We start from the raw sequence: 6,000 nt of genomic DNA on the forward strand, positions 1-6,000 counted from the left end.
GTCACTAGGGCCCGAGTGCCATGATTTCAGATCTGAACCTATTATGTTTTCATCAATATATGAGTGTTCTTGATCCTATCTTGCAAGTCTATAGTCACCTATTATGTGTTATGATCCGTTAACCCCGAAGTGACAATAATCGGGATACTTACCGGTGATGACCGTAGTTTGAGGAGTTCATGTATTCACTATGTGTTAATGCTTTGTTCCGGTTCTCTATTAAAAGGAGGCCTTAATATCCCTTAGTTTTTGTAAGGACCCCGCTACCACGGGAGGGTAGGACAAAATATGTCATGCAAGTTTTTTTCCATAAGCATGTATGACTATATTCGGAAAACATGCCTACATTATATCAATGAACTGGAGCTAGTTCTGTGTCACCCTAGGTTATGATTGTTACATGATGAACCGCATCCGGCATAATTCTCTATCACCGATCCATTGCCTACGAGCTTTCTATATATTGTTCTTCGCTTATTTACTTCCCCGTTGCTATTGCTATCATCACTACAAAATACCAAAAACATTGCTTTTACTACCGTTACCTTTTGTTACCGTTATCACTACTATCATACTACTTTGCTACTAAATACTTTGTTGCAGATATTAAGTTTCCAGGTGTGGTTGAATTGACAACTCAGCTGCTAATACTTGAGAGTATTCTTTGGCTCCCCTTGTGTCGAATCAATAAATTTAGGTTGAATACTTTACCCTCAAAAATTGTTGCGATCCCCTATACTTGTGGGTTATCATGGTCCTCAAGAAGGAAAGCTATTCATGAAGAAATTTTGCAAAGCCCTCAAGCAACCCAGATGTTCATTGACAGATATATTAGAGATCTGGAGATTCTAAAGAAGTCATGTGTGCCACTATATACAGGCTCTACAGTGGTGCCAAGGGGCATTAGAAGACAGAAGGCACCACCGGCAGGATACGCCAAAATCCATGTTGACGTTGGGCTGTCCGCAAGAGGAGGCGCCGTGGCTGCAGTTTGCCGAGATGACCAGGACAACTATATGGGTAGCTCAGCATTGGTTGTGCTGGGACTCAAAGATCTAGCGACTTTGGAGGCTATTGCATGTAGAGAGGGAATGGTGTTGGCTGAAATTTGCTCGTTCAAAATTTTATCTTGGCATGCGACGCTAAGCAGGTGTGCATGATATCCACAATTCTAAACGTGGGAGATATGGCACTATTGTTTCAGAGATACTTCAGAGAACTACCATGTTTACTTGTAATTTTGTTTTTGAAAGTCGAGATTCGAATAGCGAAGCTCATAGTATAGCCAAGTTTGCTTGTCTTTAGGTCAGGGGCATCATTTGTGGCTTGGTCAACCCCATGATCTGAGATGTATTTCACTATCTTTGGCTTATGAATGAATAAAACTTGGTTCCCCTAAAAAAACTATGTGCATAAATTATCAATATGCAGACTTGACTGCTCTAAACATTGCTAGGTGTACATGAAGTTAAAATAAAATAATTGTTCATGAATTTGGATTCATCAATTCAAAGCGTACATGAAGTTAAAATAAAATAATTATTCATGAATTTAAATATTGTTCATCAATTTCAAAGTGTACACGAAGTTAAAATAAAAAATAGAAAAAGAAAAGACGAACAGGGAAAAAGAAACAACAAAAAGAAAACCCAGACTGGAAGCATCTATAGGCTTCCCAAAATCGGAAGGCCCGAGCGATTGCGCTTCCTGGCCGGCAGGTGCTTCAAGCGCCCGTTAAAGGTGTTTTCACCATTCGGCGCACACCCACCATCCGAGTTGGCCGGCCCATTAACATTTTTTCTTCTTTTCCTGCTAAGCAGAAAAAAGGTGCAGGGGACAGGGTTGGAACTTGAGACCTCTCGATTCCCGTAAAACAGCAGCAACCACTATGCCATCTTATTTTTGTTCTGCCGCTTGCGGGAGATAGTTTAATCGGCTCATTAAGCAACATCGACCGCAAAGGTTCAAGGCACCTATAGTTCTGGTTGTTTCGTTTGATTTCCACATTGTAAAAATTGCAATCCTTTGTTTTAAAAGCTACTCCCTCTGTTCGGAATTACTTGTCGCAGAAATGGATATATCTAGACATATTTAGTTCTAGATACATCCATTTCCGAGACAAGTAATTCCGAACGGAGGGAGTACGTGTGGTTATCGCTAAAAAAACACTATGGCATCTTCACATTTGTGCCTTTTAGCTTATTTTCTCTCATTTTATTCTTTCTCCAGTGTAAAATTGAGAGGTCACGTTGTTCTCTTTTTTTCCTTATTCTTGTTTTTTCTAGTTCCATTTCATTTCTTTTTTATTTACATTTAATTTTTAGTTTACGAACCATGAATTTTTTTTCAAAAAATGATGAAATTTTATAAATTTGATGGAGTTTAAAAATATTGTTAACATTCTTTCCAAATTGTATGATTTTTTTCCAAATTGATGAACTTATTCCATTTTCTGTAAAAAAAAATATTCAAAATCGATCAAGTTTATGAACATGTGTTCAAAATCGATCAATTTTCTCAAAATCTTTGAATTTTTTTTCAGATTTGGTAAACTTTTTAAAAATCAATGAACTTTTTAAAAATTTGAGAAACTTTTTTTCAAATTCAATTTTTCTAATTAGATGAACTTTTTCAAATTGATGAACTCTTTTACAATCGTGAACTTTTGTTTCAAATTTGATGAATTTTTTTAAAATTAGTTAAAATTTTGTCCAAATTGGAAGAATATTTTTTCCTAAGAAAAATAAAATTTTCCAAAAGAAAAAAATCTAATAATTCAAAAATCTAAGTGGCACTGCGGGTGTGACCCTTCATACCGGCATTTCTTTGCAGGTTTTTCACGCAAAACAGTTTACTATGTTGTGTGTACATGGGCCGGCCCACTAGGCATTGGAGTAGGCGCCGATTGGTTTCCGCGGCTCCGAAATGCAGGATAGGAGGTACCCATATAAACCATTTGAAAAGTGAAATCGTATTTTTCTTAATCATAGTTCTGCAATAAAAAAGTTCACCAGCTTGGTAAAAAGTTTGAAAAAGTTCATCAATTTTAAAAAAAGTTCATCAAAATCTCTATCTCTACTACTATTAAAAGTGCAAACATAAATTTACCTAAAGACACACAACAAACTGTACATAGATAACCAGGACCTTCGGATCAAGTCAACTTAATCAGATCCTACTGTCTATATTAGATCAATAATCTGTTACCTAGATCTATGGCTCAGATCAAATGTTCGTTCTGGTCTGCCAATTGTCTAGCGCTCCGCATCCCTGTTTCCCACGGCCCCGCCCGCAACACCGTGATCTGCCCAAATCACGCTAACGAGCTGGTTATCCGGCTAAATCCTCTGCTCCAGTCCTTTCCATCTACCCAAATCATGCTCCCCCAGCCCCCTTCGTGCAGCTCCACCGTCTCGACGCGAGCCAACGGAGAGAGCTTTGGATGCGAACTGAATTTCATCTCTCTCGGTTTTTTTTTCTACAGATAGCACGGAGGAACGAACACTGGAAACATTCAGCTGGCAGCGAGAAGTAGCAGACTAATTTTTGTGTCGGCTAGATCATGATTGGCTCCCCGTATGTGGTTTCTGATCATATTGGCTCTGTGAAAATTGGGTTTTCTCTGTAATCTCTATATGAGATTATTCTATGATCGTTGGAGCAGGGGAATAGCATGGTGTGCAGCTATATATGCTCTTGTGAGAAATCTCTGATGCTACAGATGTTTATATATAATAGCAGTAACATTGAAGTATCAGGTACGACAAGTAAATTTGTTTCAAGAACCAATTCCAGTGCAACATTTTTGTTTTGGTTTTATGGGCTTTCTCCTGCAATCAGCACTGAATGCTGTATGCTGATGCCATATTTACTGGTTTTGCTTTGAGTTGGTCTTCTCAAGGATACCATGCTCAATTGACATGTTGGTTGGAATAGTGCAAATTGGTATGTCTTGCTTTCTGTGACCAACTACTTGAACGTTGAAACGTCATACAGTACATTCATATAAACAACATGTATTTCTTTTGATTTCACATGTGCAGAGAGAACTTGCCATACGTTGTTGTCCCATCGGCAATAGTATAGAATTCAGTAATTATCTTGCTATCTTTGCCCACTAGCATTTTTTAGACTAATAATGGCAGTACAGATTTCACTTAGAGATTGCAGAGTTCTATATGACCAAATCGTTTCTTCGAAACCTGCTTGACACCAAGGCTCTCAAGAAAAGGGGTTGTGTGTTTTAAACTCAGCAAGGCGATGAACATGGAAGTATAGCTTCATCTTCTATTTGACAATATTATGTTATAGTACATATTTTTCTTGTTCTTTTGTTTAAAAATTCGTATTTTTGGGCAACAACACAAGGACTAGACGATAATGTATTACTTATGACACTTGGATTCAAGCCATACAGTAGAGTGAATTCCATCTTCTTGGTTAGAATACACAACGGATTCGAATTGTGAATCTTAACAGGACTAATTTGAGATCAGCAGAACGGGCCCGAAGAAATGCTGATATTGAGCTAGGTTTGCAAGGCGATATGTCAAGCTCTGCGTAGGCTGGTTTCAATTGCTTATTTAAACAGGTGCCTCCTTTTCGTTTTTATGTGTTTTTGAGTCTCTTTCGTATAAACATAGCCTGTAGATGTCCTGTGGTGTGATTTTATTTTTTCGAGCTGAGATGGGTGTTATCATAGAATTCAGGTTAGGGAGATCAAGAAATTGTTTCATATGTTAACAAAACTACTGAAGGATATGCAGGTGAGCAACTATTATATGAGTTTAGATGACTGAATATCAGTAGTACATCAATATCTACTGCTTTATATACTTTGTCACATACGGTCACATTCATATATGATAACCATATCTCAATCGAGTGTTGTTTCTTTTTTCATTTAGAGTGTACATTACTTCCAGTGTAGCAAGAACGGAAAATAAGATACTCTCTAAATAATGTTATCTTGTATCTGGCTTCCAGTGCCTCGTTGATGCCCGTACGCACACACGCACGCTCTTCTTTTATCCATTGCTGCCATAAATCATTTGTTGTTCAGGCTATTTGGCATTGGCAAGCTGATGCGGAGCATCCCATGTTCATCTTATGTACACTTCGACTACTTTCCAAACCTTAAGTAGACATATAACGAGACCTTAAACATACGTCATTGGACACAAGGTGAACTCACTCCTCTCCGAACCACACTTTCTACATGTGAGATATGACTACTACCTCCAACGTGTGTTCTATGCATGATCAGGTACTTGGAGGAAAGCCAAGAAGTCACCACATCCAACGAAACAGCTAGCGAGGACGCCAAGTATAAGGACCAAAAGAAGAAGCTGCGCGAAGCTACAGCCACCGGACGACCGGCCCAGCCCGGACGTCCGGCCCCTGAGGACCCGAGCCGAATCTACGGACGACCGGAGCCACCGGACGTCCGACGACTCCCAGCGCCCGGACGACCGCCAGACACCGGACGTCCGACACTCTCCAGCGCCCGGACGACCGATGCCGGCCGGACGTCCGACACCACCTGTCCAGAGCCAAAACGCCGGACGTCCGACATGAACCGGACGACCGGACCCTCGCGAGCCACTGGACGTCCGGTACCTGTCGGACGTCCGACGCCTGTGCGCCCGCCCGTGTGTTGGGCCGAAGCCACTTACCCTTTCATTCGCCTAGACTATATATACTCCTCCACCTCCTAGTTAGGGTTAGCGTTGTGATAGCTCATTTGAGAGATAGAGCTACGCTCATCCATATCGGATCTACTCCTTGAGAGAGACCGTGGCCCCTCTTCGGAGAAGATCCACCTTTGGATTCAAGACCTTTTTCTAAGGGAAGATCCCCTTGTGGATTCAAGACCTCCTCATGGAGAAAAACTGGCTACCTCTTGTATCGTCCGTTGTTAACTTTGGATCTTGTATCCCCCTTTGTGTTCATGGATCTAGCGCATGTGTGATCATTCTTGTTGGTTTGAGTGTTCTCTTG

This window comes from Triticum urartu, chromosome 7A (genome assembly GCF_056163025.1).
Source record: "Triticum urartu cultivar PI428250 chromosome 7A, HENAU_Tu73, whole genome shotgun sequence".
Classification (NCBI taxonomy): domain Eukaryota; kingdom Viridiplantae; phylum Streptophyta; class Magnoliopsida; order Poales; family Poaceae; genus Triticum; species Triticum urartu.